The sequence below is a fragment of the Octopus sinensis genome, linkage group LG4 (genome assembly GCF_006345805.1).
Source record: "Octopus sinensis linkage group LG4, ASM634580v1, whole genome shotgun sequence".
In the NCBI taxonomy this organism is placed as follows: Eukaryota; Metazoa; Mollusca; class Cephalopoda; order Octopoda; family Octopodidae; genus Octopus; species Octopus sinensis.
This window is the reverse complement of record NC_043000.1, coordinates 63,386,819-63,409,829: the sequence shown is the minus strand read 5'-3', so window position 1 is coordinate 63,409,829 and position 23,011 is coordinate 63,386,819. Positions and strand designations below refer to the sequence as shown.

The following is a 23,011-nucleotide window of genomic DNA, read 5'->3' as shown; positions in this document are numbered from 1 at the left end:
GGTTTCCTGTGAGAGAAGGAGTTCAAAAATCAAATTGATGCTGAAAGTGTTTTCAAAGAGTTCATCAGCTCCAGAACTCCAGATTTACTGGAATAAACAAACTTATAACTCGGCAGAAATGTGTTGATTGTAATGATACTTACTTTGATGAATAAAATTTCTGCATTGTTGAAATATATTGTGATGAATTTCATGTTTCAAAACGTTGCTTACTTTTTACTCAGCCTGATATTTATGGTTACAAAGGTATTCAGACATACTTCAAACCTGATAAAAACAGCCAACATACTTTTAGTATGAATTATAAGCACAAAACATATGTAGCCTTATTGTGTATAATATAGTTCTAAATTTTCTCAATTGGAAGTAAATGGGCTTCCTGTTTCATAAGTGGGAAGTAAAGACTTGAGCTAGCAATAGGAGAAATAGGAACTCCTAAATTTTGATAATTTTTATCTTATTTAAATATTTTTTGTTTGCTTTTCATCTTTTTTTTTATATCTAAGGAAAGGAATTACTTTTCAAATTAAGAAGTAGTATATGAGTGAGATGATTTTCCTTTCCTAGAAAGTAAAGAATCAAAAATAGCAATAATTAAAATAAAGAAGGAGTATTCATCTGGGTACAGTTATGCTTACTGAAATAGCAGTCAAATCTCCCTCAAGTAATACCCAGTCATCTCACTTACTATCTTATGTAGTGTTTATTTCCTGATTGATAATCCTTTAATTTGAATCTCATCCTTGAAACTGTGCATTTGTACAAGGCAGTAAAATCTCTTATTTCACTGCATGATGCAGTAATGGAGGACTGATGAAGTGTTGTTTTAAAAATTAGTTTTTAAAACTGAAATCTCTTTAATTAAAAATTAATGATGCTTGGCCACTACCAAGCCAATGTTGATAGAGCTGTAGACGTATGATCAAACACATTCCAGTCATGACCAGCCTGCCTTTCATATTTTTAATAATTTTTGTATCCATGACTACATCAACTAAAGTGTCTCCTTTTATGTGATTTGATAAAAATTTTGAGGCATTTTTGATGCATGTTGAGTGACCATGTAAAAGCTCCTTCATTTGTGTATGAAAATTTTATGTGAAGTTTGGTGCTTTATAGCAATGAGATTATTCAAGATCTCTCTCAGCAGGAAGTCACTACCATTGTCATTTTAATATCCATTTTACCATGCTGGCTTTGGACAGATGGGCTTACTGTATACCGTATCACCACTTCTTGATTCTGTTTCATCAAGTGCCTCTGTTGCTCAACATAACTGATATTTCATTTCATTACTTCTTCTTGTGTCACTATCTCTTCTGGATACCTTCTACTAACAGAACTATTGTACCTTCTACTAACAGAAATATTGTATATAGAAATTGTTTGGTAGTATGCAGCAGGTTGCAATCTATTGTTTTCTGATATACATCAGGCTTTAAATATGCACTCAAATAGGTGCAGCTGTGGGTGTGTGGTATGCTTGCTTCCCAACCACATGTTTCTGGGTTTAGTCCCACTGCATGGCACCTTGGGCAAGTGTCTTCTATATGCCTCTGGCTGACCAAAGCCTTGTGAGTGGATTTGGTAGACAGAAACTGAAAGAAGCTTGTGCGTGAATATATAGGCACAGGCATGGCTGTGTGGTAAGTAGCTTGCTTACCAACCACATGGTTCTGGGTTCAGTCCCACTGTGTGGCACCTTAGGCAAGTGTCTTCTACTATAGTCTCGGGCTAACCAAAGCCTTGTGAGTGGATTTGGTAGACGGAAACTGAAAGAAACCTGTCGTATATATATGTATATATTTATGTGTGTATGTTGGTGTATCAGTGTTTGTCCCCCAACCATCACTTGATAACCAATGCTGGTGTGTTTATGTCCCTGTAACTTAGTGGTTTGGCAAAAGAGACCGATAGAATGAATTCTAGGCTTACAAAGAATAAGTTTTGGGGATGATTTGTTTGACTAAAGGCTGTACTCCAGCATGGCTGCAGTCACATGACTGAAACAAATAAAAAAAAAGAATAAAATGTGTGTCTTTGTTCCCCACCACCGCTTGACAACCAGTGTTAGTGTGTTTACATCCTTATAACTTAGTGTTTCGGCAAAGAGACCAATAAAATAAGTGCCAGACTTAAAAAAAAGTAAAAGTGTTGGGGTCAATTCATTTGATTAAAAATTCTTCAAGGAGGTGCCCTAGCATGGTTACAATCTAATGAGTGAAACAAGTAAAAGATGAAAAATATATCATCATTGTCATTTAACATCCACCTACTACTTTTCCATGCTTGCATGGGTCAGATGAAATTTTTTGAGGTAGATTCTTAATGGCCAAATGCTCTTCTTATCACCAACACTCACCTGTTTCCAAGCAAGATAATATTTCTCCATGTCCCCAAGTGTTTTTCATGGAAGAAGACTGAAAACACACAACATTCACTTGTGTGATGGTGATGCTTGTTTACAACCATATTGTCAGAACAAAAATACACTCAAATGCAAATACATACAGGTTTCTTGCAGTTCCCATCTATCAACACATACATATGTATATATGTATATATATATATACATGGAAGGTTTGGAGATGATGTACAGGTATTTTATATTAGAAGAAATGAGGTACTCAGAAAATCGGATGGTTTATATTTACAGATATTTATTTGTATATTAGATTTTTTATACATCATATAACTTAGATCATCTATTAGCGCTTTCTCCTATTCTAGTGGGGTTTTCAAATCAAACTAAGTTCCTGTGTGAAAGGTTTTGACCATTTTATAGTGGTGTATGTATATATATATATATATATATATATATATATATGAGGTGCAATGGCCCAGTGGTTAGGGCAGCGGACTCGCGGTTTCGATTCCCAGACCGGGCGTTGTGAGTATTTATTGAGCGAAAACACCTAAAGCTCCATGAGGCTCCAGCAGGGGATGGTGGTGATCCCTGCTGTACTCTTTCACCACTACTTTCTCTCACTCTTACTTCCTGTTTCTGTTGTACCTGTATTTCAAAGGGCCGGCCTTGTCACTCTCTGTGTCACGCTGAATATCCCTGAGAACTACGTTAAGGGTACACGTGTCTGTGGAGTGCTCAGCCACTTACATGTTAATTTCACGAGCAGGCTGTTCTGTTGATTCGGATCAACCGGAACCCTCGTCGTCGAAACCGACGGAGTGCTTCCATATATATATAGATATATATATATATATGTGTGTGTGTGTATACATATTGTTGAGTGTGGAGAAAGGAAAAAGAACAATGATTGTGTAAATGAGAAATACTAAGTTGTCATAACCTTAAATATGCTAAATTAGCCCCTATATCGTTTCTTATCCTGCTAGAAATAGTAACCAAATCTGTCTGCAAGTCAACTCCTAGAGGAGAAGCATGAAAAGGGAAATTCCAGAAGGCTGATGTTCTGATAAGAGAGGACTGGGCACAATGACAACGAAGACTTAAGATGGTCAGATGCACCAAGAGTGACAAGAGGTGGAAAGATGAGTAGGTCATGGGGTTAAATGATGGGGGTACAAAACCAGCTTGTTTTAAGGCACTGAGGCCATTATAGACAGAAAAGACAGAGGGACCTAGACCAAAGGAAGCAGCAAGTCGTTTGAGGATTTAATTCCAATTAGTTGACTGGCCCTTCTCTGGATGCAGTCCAGGATATATGTGTGCGTGTATGTGGTACCAGCACTGTCCAAGATATGGGAGCAGTACACTGCTGCAGGTCTTATTTGAGCTTTGTAGAGTGTCAGCCTCTGTTGAAGGTTAGATATTTTCTGGATCTGAAGCAAGAGCCAGTTTTGGGGATACAGCTCTAGTTAATGTATGTGCTTTTACCAAAAGTTTTCTTTTTTGTATTAACCCTTTAACATTCAGATTATTCTGTCTAATGCAATGCTTTCTTATTTGCATTGTTTTGAATTACACATGCATTATCTTTTTGTGTTGAGATTTCAATGGTGTGATTGTTTATTTTTTACAATGACATTATAAGATAGATATGAGAGGCTGAATATGGCTAGTCCCAACACAAAATGGGCAGAATATGGCTGGTGTAAATGCTAAAGGGTTAATGATCCAAAAATACGATTTTAGAAAAATCTAAAAATAATTAGTTTGGTAAGTAAATGTTTTAAAAATAATGTTCTCTAGAAATTGTTGTTCTTGCTAGTTAAATATCATCAATCACAACACTAACTAATGGAAAAGTACCATCATTCTTTGATAAAAAATTAAGTTATTTCCTATAAAAAAACAACCAAGATTTCAAATGATCTCATTGAGTTTATATGCAATTTGTAAGTTACAGAAATTTTTATCCTCGGTTCACATTATGAGATAAACATCATCTTTCAAAGATGATTCCATACCTTTAAAGCAGCAAGGTCACTTGGTGGTAGTATTGCAATTAAGCTTTACAGCTAGCTATAAATAGTAAAACTGCAACTGAAGAGATCACCATCCATCATAAATTTTGCCCCATCCAAATCTATTTGGGAAGAACTCCAGAGTATATTCTGGTAAAAGAAAAACCATACCTAATTCAAGTGACCACTCACTCATTCTTTCATCTTCACTGACACAATAATGATTATTTTACATTAAACATTCTCACCATTTGTAAAAATTACAAATTTGTCAATTATCTCAGTATTTAACAAACAAGATTATAAACTTGGATAATTTAGCATCAGGATATGCGACTCATGATTTAATAGCTATGAAACAGTTTTCATTATTTATCAGCGTTAAGTCCCACTATAATTAAAACTCTTGTTTAGTTTTGATTTTATGATTAGGTAATTATTTTCTAAATACCTGAAACGTGGCTATTCCGTCTAACTTATCTCACTGGCCATTAAAGAAAAATACCTTTGTAAAAAATAGTCTCTACCGTTTTTCAGAACTCTAAAATATATACACCTCACGGTTTATTTTGGTTTCTGCTATATTATTCAATTTAAATGCAAGCAGACATATATATATATATATATATATATATATATGTGTGTGTGTGTGTGTGTGTGTGTGTTTAGTACACTTACATATGCTAGAATAGAGAGTGATCATATCATTTCTCAAGTTTATTTTATTCACTGAGTATGGAACCTATAGATATTCACATTTAAAAAGAAAATGTCATACCGTACTTTCCTGTTACAAAAGTTGCTGTATTTCATCCAGCTAGCAGTGTTAACATAAAATCAATATCTGATTAAATATTAGAAGCTTCACGGGAAAAATCCTATGAAAATTCTACCTCGTTTAACTTTGAAAATTCCATTTGTTTACTAACGATCGACTTCAGTTTGGTTTAAATTTCTTTGTTTTTAGTGATCAAAATCGGAATTCATAGAGCGTTTCTCGACATTCGTAATGTTATATAATCATTAAAGCAATATTGAAATGAATTCAGAAGAAAAAAAAAATCAATTAAAAAAATTGTAAAACTGCAAAAACACCAACTCGTTCTGAAATGGAATTCATATTAAGGCATTCTGCAGAGAATCTATATATTCTCATGAAGAACTTACGTAATTAAGAGTAAGATAAGACACAACAAATATATAATATGTATACTGTAATAATATATATAGTCAGAAAGCTATACTTTTGGTAAGAATTTATATCATAGCGATAACTACGCGATTCGAAACTGTCATGTGTGTACTGGCAGTGACCGCCGACAGTCGCGAGTACGCATGTCCGTCCTTTGGAGGGCGGAAGTCATTCTAACGGAGTTACTAGCAATACAAAGTGAAGGTGAACGAAGCCTCTCCTGCTGTTGTTGCTGCTGTTGCTGTTGCCTCTGCTGCTGCTGCTGCTGCTGTCATTAGCTTTCACTTTTGGCCTCCCACTCGCTTCCAGTCCGCCGCTCATATATCTCTCTCGCTCTATCTCTATCAATCACTTTCTGTCTTTCTCTCTCTATCACTCTCTCTCTCTCCCCACCCACTAACAGGACAAGTCGTTCATTCTATGTGTATGTTGCGCTTCTCTATTCCGTACTTTGTGGACGGCCTTGTGAAAGAAAACTGTCCAGCGGCACTTTGCTAGTCAGTGGAGCTAAAACATCAACCGGACAAAACCCCCCCTACGGAATTGCTTGATATCCTTGTTAGTACTAATACAAGGACCACTTTTTTTTTCCATAAAGGTAACTCACTTTCCATCATTTTTCTCTCGTTTTTCTTTTCTTCTCTAATCCTTCTCATTTTATTTTTATCTCTAATAATGATAATAATAATAATAATAATAATAATTTCTTTTATAGTTTCTCTCTTTCTCTAAATATTTTCGTTTCTGTTCACTCTTGACATTTTGATCTGACATTTCTAACTGTTTTCTAAATTATCCTGTTGGCTTTAACCTTAACCTCTTGCCACAACTTTAGAGCTGTTTATATCATAACAATCCACTATTAACCACGTATGGAAATAAATTATTTCAATTTCGAATTCCGTTCGCTTGTTCGCTGTTTTCACCATCCCTATTTAATGTATCGTCTGCCAACTATGTCACAGTCATTGTTATTATTTTTAACCATTATTTTTCTATTAACCGAGCCCTATCCCTTGAATCAGTCTAACAGGGTACCTAGTTTAGTTTCTCTTTTTGTTCAAGATCTCGGGATTGGGTTCCCATTCTTTCACTTTGCATCGCTAAAACCAAGCTTGTTTTACTTTAACTACTACTACCACTACAATCTCATCATCATCATCATCATCCCCATCATGATGTTCTATGTTTGTTAATGTTTTTATGTTATTTTGACAAATAGTACATTGTTTTTACAATTGGTCTTTTCTTAATTCCGTTTAGTATTTTTCCTCCTTCACATGTGTTACATCTGTTTATCCATGTGTTTCATTTTTCGACTGATAAATTGAGAATGAGTATATCTTTCTCCGAGTAGAACTTAGAATCCGTCTTATAACCTGATGTGGTGATAGCTCCTCTCTTTATCTCTCTCTCACTCCGTTTAAATTCTGCTGTGATGCTCATCAGTATGGTTGTTGTCTTTCTCATGTCTGCATATATTAATGAATAAAAATAACTCCTTGGTTCATTTAACTACGAGTTCACTCCCACCACTTCGACCCTAGGGCACTTGTATTCGCGCCTTCATCTATATCTGATATCTACATATACCTAAACCTTGTGTTCCTGAGAAACTACCATGTTCATGGTCTATCTAGCATGGTATAGGTGATATAACGTGAATAAAATCTACACATATTTGCCAGAAATATATTTTTATGTCCCTTATCATTATCGTTTAAATGAACTATTTTATATTAGCTTCAGATTTATTATTATTTTTAAAAAATTGTATTTCATTTACTAAATACTCCTGTTTTCTTTAACCTCTTATTACATTTTCGTGTTTGTAAAATTTTGTAACGAACACTACCAAATTAGTCATACTCTTTTTTGGAAATTCCACTGCAAATGATTTTGATGAATTTAAAAGAAAGGTTTCCTCTCTGCAATATTCAATCAAACACAATCAAATGAAGCATGTTCTTGTTTATCCCCAAGTCAGCTCTAACCTAGCGAACTTCTAATTAGAAGTATTCCGACCATGATCATCCTCGCTTTTTAGATTTATATCTACCACTATACTATCCATTGTGTCTTTTTTCCAAGATAGTAAGATGTGATTTGAAGGATATTCGACTGCTATTTCTAGTAGGTGTATTGCTGGCTCGAAGTATGTTTATTACAGCCGGTAACTGAGCAATAATTTATCTTTTTTTTTTCTAACTTTTCCTTTCGATTTCTTTATTTCTTTGTGACATTTTCAGTGACGAGCATGTATACTTTTTCGTTTTCCACTTGGTTATAGAGATTTCTGTGGCTATATATATATATATATATATATATATATATATATATATATATATATATATACATATATGTATATATAATGATAATAATAAAAAGTAATAATAATAATCTTGTGGAACATCTTATGCACCTTTAGATTATTTGCGTGTGTATTTAGTATTATATAGACTATAACATTGAAAGATTATAATCAATCTATCTATCTATCCACACACGTATATATGGATGTATATACACGCTCACACACATCGTTCTTCACTGTTGTTTAAAAAAGACTGAAGATATCAGCTGTTACAGTCAGCGTTGTCAAGTGCGAACTCCTTCAAAGGAATTACCGGATCTCCATAGTCATACCAACTCTTCATTTGCAATTTAATTAATTTTTTTTAATACTTCTTTTTCTTTTCTACACAGACTGAAGTGCTATTATCAAAAATAATAAAAGAAACAGTATTCATATTGTTTTTTTTTCTTTCTAATCAAAACTCTCTATTGTATACACTCGGTAATAATTCAACAGCAACTCTTTTGTTTTCTATTACCACTGCTGTTGATTCTACCACACTTATTTGCAGAGCGAAGAAAGAAATAATTCATAAAAAAAGATTAGTTTTCGAATAATTGAAGTCCAATATGCATGGTTTTGGTTCAACCTCGCCACAGGACTATTTCCTTACATATGTGTACATTAAAGCCTAGTTTCATTCAATAAAAAGCAAAATGCTATAGTTATTTTCCATTGTAATGAGATCGGCTTTTCCAGTTAGCCTCTTTTATCATGAATTTAATTGTCCCTATCGCGAGAGTTCTTCGCTGGTCTATTGCTATTAAGGTTTCGCTTGAAAGATAATTATTGTATTGATGTTGGCTCAACTCATTCTCGATACACGTGGCCTCTAGTAGTGTCCTCGGTCATCACGTCATTAAAAAAAAAAGTATCTAAACACCTTTCGGTTGCTTTTGATCTCTACTTTCGAATTCTAGTTTTGTTGTTTTAAAATAGGACGTGTATGAAACAGTGCGATTCGTAAGTTATATAAAATAATAGAATATTTCACAAGTAATATTACCGAATTATTTCAAAAATTCACTTAAAAAATTCAATATTGAAACAAAAACTTAAAGCAGTACACACTTCATATTAATCTAGGAAAAAATTTAACATTTTTATTTTATAATACACACTCCCACCCCCACACAGGCTAAATATATTTTATGAATTCATATTACTCCGGAGTCCCTCCACAGTCCTCTATGCTTTTGTCCTGTTTCTCTGTCGGATCCTCTGAACAATGCTGAATCACATCTTACTCAACAAATCCCATCATAGTCTCGGGTTATTGGTTCATCGGTCAAATCTTCTGCCAATAATTTTATTGAGAACTTCAATGTAATTCATTTGTAAATACTGTTAAGAAAGCACAATAAGGCTTTCGACAATATATATATTATTAGTTAGCTCTCTGGCTTTATAATTATATCACTATATTTATATTCGTTTTAAAGGTTTTGATTAGCTTTGTTGAACCCTCTCTTCAGCTTCTGCTGTAAGAAAAGAAAAAGTATCTTCTACCATAGCCTTGGACTGAAGTCTTGTGAGTGGATTTTGTAGACGGAAACTGAAAGAAGCTTGTCGTATATATATATATATATATATATATATATATATATATATATATATATATATATATATATAATGGGATGGCAAAGGAATAAACGATTATCTTACGAACTTCATTAGCTTACAGTTGTTTCAGTTATAGATGTAGTGGACTCATAGTTGAGTGCCTGAGTAACACACCAGCTTCTTTGGAACCTTGAATATGAAGTGACCTCTAAGGTGTTACTCAGGCACTGAACTTTGAGTTTATTGCATCTTATAACAGAAATAGCTGTAAGCTAATGAAGTTCGTAAGATAATCACTTATTCTTTTGTCATTCATTTCTTGTTACTGCTCTGTACTTAACTAATGCTTTGTTCTGAAGCATATGTGTATTGAGTTCTACACCAGATTATCAGTCTTACTATGCCTAGGTAATATATGTTTGTGTGTATATATATATATGTTTATGCTCTTTGATTCCAATTCAATTTTTAGCACACAACCAATCATTCCTTGACTACTCTTCTGTAACACAATTTTTTTTCATCATTCCTTTTTGTTACAAATAGTTTGGCTGAAAAAGAAAATCAGCAAGCTTATCCTCTATGACTCCAGAATATAAATATTTATTGCTAAGTACCTAAAGTGATCTTCTGAGTAAATGAGATGTCAGATTACAGATATACTGAAACTGTTTTGTTGTTTATGGCATTTATTTGATGTTCACCTAATAATAAAAAATCATCTAGGAATTATGTCTATGATAGATTGGCATCTTATCCAGCAGAAATTTAATTATCATCTTTAACTATGAAAAGAAAAGGCACTTGTAGAATTTAAGAAACAAAAGTGTAAGATTTCCCTCTCTTTAGCAATAACCTATTTTGATTATGTGGAATCACCAGCATATCTCAAAATTCAACACCTGAAATGACTCTCAAGTATCTTTTGTTAATCACCTGCTAAACCTATTGAATAATTTTTTGTTTCTACTATAACCAACATATATTTCTTTACATGACTGAAGATAATGCAAAATCATCACTCCCTCTACACATGGTTCTGGGTTCAGACCCACTGCATGACACCCAGTCTTCTACTATAGTCTCAAACCGACTGAAGCCTTGTAAGTGAATTTTGGTGGATGGAAACTGAAAGAGACCCATCGTATATATATATATATATATATGTGTGTGTGTATTTGTGTTTGTCCCCCCCACTGCTTGACAACTGGTGTTGGTTTGTTTACATCCTCTGTAATGTGGTCTGTTGAAAGAGACCGATAGAATAAGGACCAGGCTTTTTCTCACACTAGCCACATGCCCAGTCCTTCTTCCCTAGAAAATTGGTTGTCTGGAATTCCCTTCCTACCCATGTTTTTCCTGTGACCATTGACTTGTAAGTCTTCAGAAGAAACTTGCATATTTCACAGGTTTTCACTGAGGTCATTAGAACAGCCCCCCGCCAGATTAAACCAATACATAACTAAAAATATGGAGGCAATCAACATATTGTAAATAACAGATAATTCAGTCCTGAAATAGCTGGTAGTGTTTGACAATGACCACATAAAATTTCTTCAAGGTTACTGCTTACATATCTGAGAAGGTGCATAAACCATAGTTCTTTTATCACTTTTCTGAATTTACTAATTGCATATTGCCTCTTAAATTTATTTAATGCTCTTGCAATACTCCTCTGAGAGGTACTTTTAAGACACCATTCTAAAACATTGCTCAATCCCTTCTCTTCCAAAATTACATGCTTTTACAATTCTTTTATTGTAGTTGTTCTCTATATGCAGAATCACCAACATAAAATTCCTCAAATGCAAAGAGCTTTTAAAAATGCCCTTCCTCCTTTTTTGGATTTACAAAAATATTTTTAAAAATTAAAGAAAAGAATAAATTACTTCCACTAGTGATCTTTGTTTATAAACTCAGAACGTAAACATGGACGAAATGCCGCTAAGCATTTTCCGCAGCATGCTAACGGTTCTGCCAGCTCTCCGCCTTTTTATTTATATCAAACACTGTATCAAATTATTAAATTTTCCATGACTATTTGTCTGCTGTTATGGTTTTAGTAATTTGCCAATTTATATAATGAGAATGTATCTCTCTCTTTGTTGCTCTTTTCATGAACTGATTGTTTTATGTAGTTATGTGTTATTATATATTTATGAGGAATGTGTTCTCTGCTGAGTGATTTATATGCTTTCAGAAATTTTATTTTTTGAATTTCTTATACAGGAAAATGTCAATCTTTAGAGATGTTCATTGTTGTTTTATTTACTTGCCCAGATCTTTATTGTATTGCAAATACAAATACAGACATGAGTCACTTATCTCTATAGAAGTAGTTGGCTATTTATTGTTTGTGTTTGTCTGGCCGCATGTCAGTTTTGATTTGGCACACCTCTGATCAAAGGCATTCCAGTCATACCTCTCAAGTTTTTTTTTTAGGATCACATTATCATCCAATGTATGGTTCCTTCCTTTTAATCCTTCCGTTACCATATCCATGTTGAAATACACTGCTTTAGTTTCAATTAATTTTTAAAATAAAGAAGAATGTAGTAAAATAATTTTGTCATTATTAAGCTAGTGTTTGGAACTTTAGTTAACATGGAATATTGATGGAAAGTTTTAATTTAGTTCACTTGAAAACAGGGAGATTATATCATAGAACCAGGGGTGGTTTCAGGCTGGTTAGGGAGATTTGACTGTATTCTTAGCATGTTGAGCAACCATGTAGATGTTCTTTCATTGCCTTGTGATTAGACTGAAGTTGTGCTGTAGTGATTTCTGTTTGCAATTTAAGTTTGCAAACCAGTTCAGTTCACAATTTGTAACCACTTTATTATTGCTTTCAGAAACAGGATAAGCCAACATTTCTTTTTTCCTGTAATTCTGAAGCATGAACTCTAGATAACATATCATTTATTTCTCTAGTATTTTGACCTTTTTTTGTTGTTGGAGACTATGGTGCCTACTTTATCCAGGAGTGCAAGGCCCTTATACATCCTTGTATTCACAGCAAATGACATAGAAGAATCAGAGATGCCAGATGAGATGTTAAATAAATGATCTACTGCACTATCAGTGCCAATAAGCTGAAAGCTGGGAAGCTCTCTCTCAAGTAATGATTTCAACTGTTGAATCAACTAACTCTATGACAAATGTAAGTTGAAACATACTGGCAGCAATTTTCTGTAAACATAAAAAAATACAAGCTACATGTTTAATTATTTTAGATTGTTAGCATATTGGATTCTTATCAGAAGTTATATTTTCTATTGCATATATTTTGTTTTATATAACACACAGAGAATAGCATTTTTTTGTCTTTGGTTTTGACTTTTTAAGCATTAGCTACTAAAATGTGTGACAAATTAGGATTCTGTATAGCTTAATGTGGATTGCTATTGATAGAAAATTTAAGAAATCTTTTTTTTTTATTCTGGTTTTGTGTTAAGATAATAAGTTGCTTTTTCTAATTCTGAATAAGAATAATGATATTGTATATATTTGTATGTGTATGTATATATATATATATATATGCTAAATAAGATAAGATAGCAAGGCCAAGGCATTGTGATATTTCTAGGATATTTATAATGAGAAAGGTGGTCTTACAGCTGTTTCAGGGAAATAAATAATATTCCATCAACAGAGATGAGTTAAGAGAGTAAGGCACCTTGGACAATTGTCTTCTACTATAGTCCCATGTTGGCCAAAGCCTTCTAAGTGGATTTTGTATGGAAGCTGAAAGCAGCCTGTTGTGTGGGTGTGTATGCCATAAGGTCTGCAAATCTAACGAAGACCTCAAAAGACATTTTAAGATCCACAAAGATCAGAACTTAACTGCAGCTCAAGGTGGTCCAAATCATATATGCAATCTACTTGGGTGTCTTTTCAGTATATTGTCTGGTATAAAAACCCCCACATAAGATGCCATGATGGAGCTAAGGTGTAAGTACAAGAGGTGGTCAGACTCTGCATAGGGAGTAGACAACCACCAATATATGTATGGATATATATTGTGTGTGCATGTATCTGTGCATGTGTATCTTTGTGTTTATTTCCGACCACTATTTGACAACTGGTATTGGTTTGTTTACATCCCTGCAGCACAGGTGCGTTAACACAGCATTGGCACCAGTGCTTTTTAAGGTTACACGCACATATAATTTAGCTGTTTCTCTGTAGATAGAAAAGCATGAACAATCTTAATTGATTTTCAGATATTATTAGACCCTCATCAGAAGAATTTACACCAATTTGACCAATCTCAGACAAACAAGCTGCTAATCTGTTTATATACTCACCAGTTACAGCAGCTACTGAAAACAGGAGTTACTAATTTGCATACCATTTAACACATTATTTAATACAAGGAGTTTGTCAATGGGAATCTCTGACCACACAGCATTGAGATATATATGTTACTTACCTAGTAGATATATAAACAGGGCTATTTTAGTTATTTCTCCATAGATTGTAAAAATAATGAAAATATTGATTTTCAAATCTTAGTGGATTCTCATCAGAGGTGTCTACATTTGACCAATATATCTGTACACATATGTATGTGTATAAGTATGCATATACATGTGTGTGTGTGTAGATATGTGTGTATGTATGTATGTATAGGAATATAGATATTTATATGTATGTGTGTGTGTGTGTGTGTATATATATATATATACATATACACACAAAAATATATATCTCTATTTTTACACACACACATAGATACGTGTGTATAGGAATATAGATATTTATTTATATATGTGTGTATATATCATCATCATCATCATCATTGTTTAACGTCTGCTTTCCATGCTGTCATGGGTTGGATGGTTTGACTGAGGACTGGCGAGCTAGATGGCTGCACCAAGCTCCAATCTGATCTGGCAGAGTTTCTATAGCTGGATGCCATTCCTAACACCAACCACTCTGAGAGTGTAGTGAGTGCTTTTGCATACTACTGGCACGAGGGCTAGTCAGATTGTGCTGGCATTGGCCACGCTCAAATGATATTTTTTACGTGCCACCTGCACAGGAGCCAGTCCAGTGGCACTGGCAACGACCTCGCTCAAATGTTGTCTTTCATGTGTCTCCGACACAAATGCCAGTAAGGCAACACTGGTAACGATCATGCTCGAATGGTGCTTTTTACGTGCCACTGGCATGGGAGCCAGTCAGTGGCCTTGGCAACGATCACGCTCGGATGGTGCTCTTAGTGCTCCACCAGCACGGATGCCAATCAAGCAGTGGTGTCATCGAGTTTGATTTCGACTTCACTTGCCTCAACAGGTCTTCGCAAGCAGAGTTTAGTGTCCAATGAAGGAAAGGTATGCATAAGTGGGCTGATTACACCCCTGGCATAGGCCATGGGTTATGGTCTCACTTAGCTTGCTGGGTCTTCTCAAGCACAGCATATTTCCAAAGGTTTTGGTCACTAGTCATTGCCTCGGTGAGGCCTAATGTTCGAAGGTTGTGCTTCACCACCTCATCCCAGGTCTTCCTGGGTCTACCTCTTCCAGAGGTTCCCTCAACTGCTAGGGTGTAACACTTTTTCACACTGCTATCCTCATTCTCACCACATGCCCATACCAGCGCAATCGTCTCTCTTGCACACCACATCTGATGCTTCATAGGTCCAACTTTTCTCTCAAGGCACTTACACTCTATCGAGTATGCACACTGACATTACACTTCCAGCAGAGCATATTGGCTTCATTCCTTGCAAGCTTATCCATGTCCTCAGCAGTTACAGCCCATGTTTCACTGCCATGTAGCATGGCTGTTCATACACATGCGTCATACAGTCTACCTTTTACTCTGAGCAAGAGGCCCTTTGTCACCAGCAGAGGTAAGAGCTCTCTGAACTTTTCCCAGGCTATTCTTATTCTAGCAGCTACACTTTCAGAGCACCTCCACCCTCCGCTACTGACTTGGTCACCTAGGTAATGGAAGCTATCAACCACTTCTAGTTTTTCTCCCTGGAATGTGACAGAAGTTGTTCACTGCACATTTTCAGTGTTTATTGCTCTTGAGCATCTGCCACATAGAAAAACTATCTTCCCAGTTAGCCTTCCTTTGATATTGCTGCACCTCTTATGTATCCATAGCTTACACTGGGTACATCTTATAGAATTTCTACCTATGCCTTTTCTACAGATCAAGCAGGGCCATCTACTTGATGGTTTGCCTGCCTTCCTACTTATTAGGACTTTGGCTTTAGCTAGATTGGCTGTAAGGCCCTTCGATACTAATCCTTGCTTCTACACCTGAAACTTCTCCTGTAATTCTGATAGTGACTCAGCATTTAGAGCAAGCTCATCAGTATAGAGAAGCTCCCAGGGGCATCTTGTCTTGAATTCCTCTGTTATTGCCTGGAGGACTATGATAAATAGGAGGGGCTGAGGACTGAACCTTGATAGACCCCTACTTCTACCTGAAATTCTTCAGTGTACTCATTGCCAACCCTCACCTTACTGACAGCGTCCCTGTACATGGCTTGCACTGCTCTCACTAACCATTTCTATCCCTAGCTTCCTCATTGACCACCAGATAAGGGATCGGGGGATCCTGTCAAAGGCTTTCTCCATGTCAATGAAAGCCAGGTACAAAGGTTTATCTTTGGCTAGGTATTTTTCCTGCAGCTGTCTTGCTAGAAATATAGCATCAGTGGTGCTTTTCCCTGGCACAAGCCCAAAATGTATCTCATCTAAACTGACTCTCTTCCTAATTAGTTGGGCTATGACCCTCTCCATAACCTTCATTAGCTGATCCAACAACTTGATACCTCTGTAATTATTTGTATCTAAACCATCATCTTTACCTTTGTAGCAGTTGACTATGGTGTTGCTACACCAGTCATTGGAGATGACTCCTTCATGTATTATACAGGTGACTAGGCTATAGCCAACACCGCCAGATATTTTGAGCTTCTCTGCGGTAATTCCTGATTGAACAGGGGCTTTCCCTGTCTTCATACTCTTAATTGCTTTATCTACAAAGGTACTGTCAATTCTGATAGCTGGTCCCTCTGTTGGGTCAACATTTGGCAGACTCTCTCCCATTCATTCTCTTTATTGAGCAACCTTTCATAGTAGTGTCTCCAATACATATATGTGAAATATATATATATATATATATATATACATCACAATCAAGGAACGGCCATAATAGGCCATTCACCCACTAGAAATAACAGCCAAAGCTTCAACCGCAAAATAACATTAATTCCGTAAACCAGGAGAAAATTAAAAAACATTTACCCTGTAATTTCTTATACGATGCACCGTTTCATCTACTGTTTAATGGTAAACTAACCTGATTAAATTAAATCAAGCCAATCTTCCATAGGCCCTTAGAATCGTCAGTAAGAATAGCCAGATCGGAACAGATATTTTCACGAGGCATTTCTGTCCCTGCCTCGGCAATATCTGACCTAAAATTTTCAAATCATCGCACTCGCGCCAAATTTATCGGCAGCAAATAAATATAAGCCGCCGATTCCATTACGGAATTAACCAGAAAATTCATAATTAATCAATATTATGGCCGTTCCTTGATTGTGATGTTGAACTTAAAAATGGTCTATGACTATTTAATTTTTTCCCACTAGGCCGCTGGTGGCAAAAAAATTCTACAAAATTTTTTGCCACCAGCGGCCTAGTGGGAAAAAATTAAATAGTCATAGACCATTTTTAAGTTCAACATCACAATCAAGGAACGGCCATAATAGGCCATTCACCCACTAGAAATAACAGCCAAAGCTTCAACCGCAAAATAACATTAATTCCGTAAACCAGGAGAAAATTAAAAAACATGTACCCTGTAATTTCTTATACGATGCACTGTTTAATGGTAAACTAACCTGATTAAATTAAATCAAGCCAATCTTCCATAGGCCCTTAGAATCGTCAGTAAGAAATAGCCAGATCGGAACAGATATTTTCACGAGGCATTTCTATCCCTGCCTCGGCAATATCTGACCTAAAATTTTCAAATCATCAAATTTCTGGCTATTTCTTACTGACGATTCTAAGGGCCTATGGAAGATTGGCTTGATTTAATTTAATCAGGTTAGTTTACCATTAAACAGTAGATGAAACGGTGCATCGTATAAGAAATTACAGGGTAAATGTTTTTTAATTTTCTCCTGGTTTACGGAATTAATGTTATTTTGCGGTTGAAGCTTTGGCTGTTATTTCCAGTGGGTGAATGGCCTATTATGGCCGTTCCTTGATTGTGATGTTGAACTTAAGAATGGTCTATGACTATTTAATTTTTTCCCACTAGGCCGCTGGTGGCAAAAAAATTCTACAAAATTTTTTGCCACCCTATATTGATTAATTATATATATATATATATTTTAAAATTATAAGTATCTGAAAGAATGGAGTTGAACGACTAGTTAACAAATATCCTTTATTCTCGACATATGTTTCGAAGGCTGCATATTCCTAATACCGAAGGAATAAGGAGTACATTATGCAGATTTCTCTTCAGGAAAATCAAGGAAACTTATGTCGACATCAAAATGCACAAAAAACTTTTAGCTGACCGCGATATATTTATCGCCATGGGCTCCTTGAGAGCGGTCAGCTAAAAGTTTTTTGTGCATTTTGATGTCGACATAAGTTTCCTTGATTTTCCTGAAGAGAAATCTGCATAATGTACTCCTTATTCCTTTGGAATTAGGAATATGCAGCCTTCGAAACATATGTCGAGAATAAAGGATATTTGTTAACTAGTCGTTCAACTCCATTCTTTCAGATACTTATAATTTTAAAATAAACATACAAATTTCCGCACGAAGACACGTAGTCTATGCCCTAGCGACGTAGCTTCAACCGTGTTCTTTCTGATGTGAATTTGCTACCCAGGTATCGGTTATCTTTCGAATTATCCTTAATAAGATGAGTCATTCAATTATTCAATTATAATATATATATATATATATATATATATATATATATATGAGGGTTTAGTTCACTAGTGATGTAAATGACTAGGTAAGCTGGGGAAGTGCTGTAACAGATTACTTGGGCTCCAATGTGATAGCCAAGACAGTAGTTATGGAGCCATTGCAGATTTCCGATATAACGGATATATAATTGTTAAAGAGGACAATTTTTTCCAATAAAATAATAATGTATATGACTTGAGATATTTGCCTTGCCTTAACGTTTGTTGCCCTCTTTAACAATTATATATATATATATATGTGTGTAATATATATATGTGTGTGGTATATATATATATATATATATATATATATATATATGTGTGTGTGTATATACATATATATGTGTGTGTATATGTATATGTGTGTATATGTATATGTGTGTATGTATATGTGGTATATATATGTGTGGTGTATATATATATGTGTGTGTGTTGTATATATATATGTGTGTGTATATATATGTGTGTGTGTATAATATATGTGTGTGTGTGTGTATATATATTGTTGTGTTGTGTATATATGTGTGTGTGTGTATATATATGTGTGTTGTGTATATATATGTGTGTATATATATATATGTGTGTGTATTGTATATATATATATATGTGTTGTGTATATATATATATATATATGTGTGGTATATATATATATATGTGTGGGGTATTATATATATGTGTGTTATATATATAGTGTGGGTGTATATATATATGTGTGTGTATATATATATGTGTGTGGTATATATATATTGTGGTGTGTATATATATATGTGTGTGTGTTATATATATGTGTGTATATGTGTGTATGTATATATATATATATGTGTGTATATATGTGTGTATATATGTATATATATATATTGTGTGTGTATATATATGGTGGTATATATGTGTGTATATATATGTGTGTGTATATATGTGTGTGTGTATATATATATGTGTGTGTATATATGTGTGTATATAATGTATATTATGTGTGTATATATGTTGTATATATGTGTGTATATATGTGTGTATATATATGTGGTATATATTATGTGTGTTGTATATATATGTGTCTGTATATAATGTGTTATATATATATATGTGTATATATATATGTGTATATATATATGTGGGTGTATATATATGTGTGGTATATATATGGTGTGTGTATATATATGTGTAATATATATATGTGTATATATATATGTGTATAATATATATATATATATACCTCCAGGGAAACGCTAATAACAAGCGGTGTCCCACAGGGCACTGTCTTGGGGCCACTGATGTTCATAGTGGCCCTTTCAGACAGACATGCCTCAGTTGCTACGATGACCACCCTTGCTAGCTATGCAGATGACACAAAAGTCTCCCACGCAATACAAAACCCTGAAAATATTGCGCATCTGCAACATGAGCTGGACACAATATACAGGTCGGCTGAGGACAACAACATGCAGTTTAATGCAGGTAAGTTCCAGGCCCTGCGCTACTGGCACACAAAGGTAAATGACGTGAAGACTGGATACACTGGCCCAGGAAGAATTGCAATCCCTGAGTCAAAATCAGTGCGTGACCTGGGCATTGACATGAGCAATGATGCATCTTTCCAAATGCATATTGCTAATCTGGTGATAAAATGCAGACGGCTAGCTGGATGGATTCTCCGAACTTTCAGAACAAGAGAGAAGGAGACACTGATGGTCCTATGGAAAACATTTGTCCTCAGCCGCTTGGACTACTGCTGCTCCCAACTTTGGTCACCACACAATATAAAACAAACAGCAGAACTCGAAGCAACTCAGAGAAGCTACACAAAGAAAATCGTCTCAATGCAAAATGTCAGCTACTGGGAAAGACTGAAGGTATTAAACCTCTTCTCCCTGGAGCGGAGGCGGGAGAGATATGCAGTGATATACATCTGGAAAATCCTGGAGGTCTTGTCCCAAACTTTGGCATTCAAAGTTACTCCAACCGCAGAACGGGGCGCCGCTGCGTGGTGCCAAGGATTCCAACATCACCATCAAAATACAGTTCCAGATACTGCAACAGCTTGGGTTTCAGAGGACCACAGCTCTTTACATCCTCCCTAAATGCCTGAGAGACTTACATGGTGTGGATGTGGGTTTCTTTAAAACTAAACTGGATCTCTTCTTGTTGGGAGTCCCAGATGAACCTACCTCACGACAGGAGACACGGATGCGGGCAGCAGCATCGAACTCCCTTGTTGATCAAGTGCCACGTATCAGAGGTGGATTCACAAACTAGTGTAGCTCATTCAGCGGTGGTGCCCCAGCATGGCCGCGGCCTTCGGGCTAAAACATTTTTAAGGATTTAAGGATTTATTTATATATATGTGTATATATATATGTATATATATATATGTGTATATATATATATGTGTATATATATATATGTGTGTATATATATATATATGTGTATATATATATATATATGTGTAATATATATATATGTTTGTATATATATATATGTTTGTATATATATATATGTTTGTATATATATATATGTATATATATTTGTATATAAACAGAAGGATCAATAAATAATAGCAATACTTTAGATATCAGCACCAACTATAGAAATATTAATAACAATAAGGACAATTATACTCATGATAATCAAAATAATAGGAACCTAAGACATCTACCCAAAATAATCCGAAACCTGAAGTTGTTCCTCCTGTGTGTAAGTGTAGAATAAAATCAAAATGCCCGGCACCTGGTCTATGCGGGGAAAATAATGTAATCTATAAATGTACCATATCCACGGAGAATAACAAATATTTTTACATTGGATGTACAATTAATTTTCTAGCCAGAGTTAGAAATCACATCTCGTCTTTTAAATTACGTCATAAAGCTGGTACCACCACACTTTCAAACAAAATCTGGGAACTCAAAAATAATAATAATAATTATAACCTTAATTGGGAAATAGTTAGGAGAGCAATTCCGTATAAAAATAGTAGGGTTGTTGCCAACTATGCTCCATGGAGACGTATGAAATTCTAAAGCATAGAAAACATAGAAACTTATTGAATAACCATATCGAACTAGGTCAAGTTTGTGTCCACGCTAAATTGAAGACTTTAAAATATTTTAAATGATTAGAATATCCGTAACTAGATAGATAGATAGATATAACTTGATTTTTACTAGTATAGCACTGCTTTAAGTAGATAACTAAGAGTTCTCACACTACAGTTATCTTTTTCCTTATATCTGCATCAGTTTTTTGAGAACAGGGAAATGAATAGTACTTATACGCTGCTTAATTGAGGCTTTATTTAATTTCAAACTCATAATTTTAAATCTTAATTGTAATTTTTAATTTTAATTCTTAACTTAATCTAATTTAAGTAGCATAACTTTAATAAAATAAAATGAGTTACTAAAGCCCCATAATTCTATTTCAAAATTAAATAAATAAGGCTACTCCCTCGGTGATAATATGATTATCTTCATTATGATAGACAATTCCCTAACACCTTGTAAATGATCTTCTAAGATTTGACCTGTAGTCCGTCAATGTATGAATAATAACGGCAACTCCTTAAGACAATAAAATGAATAAATTAAATAAATAAATTTTAATGACTTTTTGATAAGATTATACTTAGATTTTCCTAATGTATTTTCTTTTGATTTTAGCATCTGACCCCTAAACCCCTGACCGTGTTATCTCTTTAGATTCTCTTTAAATTCATAGCTGATTTCAACAGCAATAAATTAGCTGTTTTACTGGTCAAAAATAATATTCTCCTCTAGTTCCTAGATGCCTGTAAATTAAAACCAGACTTGCCGTCCTAAATTCTTCTGTATAACTAGAACCCTCTTTTTTTTTCTTTTTCTTCCCTTCTTTCCCTATTTCTTTCTCTTTTCTCTTTTTCTTTTTCTTCTTCTTATTCTCTTTTTCCTTTTCTCTTCTCTTTTAGCCCCCCCCCCCCTTTTTGCTCCCTTCTCCTTTATTTTCTCTCTTTTCTTCTCTTCCCTTCCCTTTTTCTGTTCTTTGCCTCTCTAGAAAGCCCTTCAGCCTTTAAAAGTTAAATAGCTACAGCCTCTTGTAAATAGCAGTAATGTGATTAATGTGGCAAATACCTAATCATATAACAAGAATTGATACCTACCTCATTGTGTTCAACCATTGATAAATTTATCGCCTGTGAATATGAAATTCCTTTCATTTCTCTGGAAATTTACATCTACACCATTGGAAATTGTGCATCTATACAAAGGATTAATGCTAATAAGCAGGAATTGAGACCTACCTCGTTGTGATTAACAATGGATAAATTTGTCGTCTGTGAGTATGTAATCCCTCCTCATATCTCTGGAAATTCATATGTGCACTATGGATTAGGTCACCTTCTCTGTGATGCTATTAAAACTTTTTTAAAATTCTGTGATAAGACTGTACATCATCTTTAAAGAACTTTAATGAACTTTGGAAATCTGTTTATGTTACTTAATTATCTACATCACTTCATGAGTATAGCCTCAACCACTAGGATGTCTAGAGAACTCACATGTATTTTAGCTGATGAG

General features: G+C 34.7%; 1 protein-coding gene across 1 annotated transcript in view; it reads left to right on the top strand.

Moving 5' to 3' along the window:
* The first annotated feature begins 5,765 nt into the window (after positions 1 to 5,765).
* Positions 5,766 to 23,011, top strand: part of LOC115211128 (sodium-driven chloride bicarbonate exchanger) — a 277,936-nt gene continuing 260,690 nt past the window's right edge. Inside the window, exon 1 of the mRNA XM_029780064.2 lies at positions 5,766 to 6,176. The gene's annotated coding sequence lies outside the window, so the exon portion shown is untranslated. The remainder of the gene's footprint in view (positions 6,177 to 23,011) is intronic.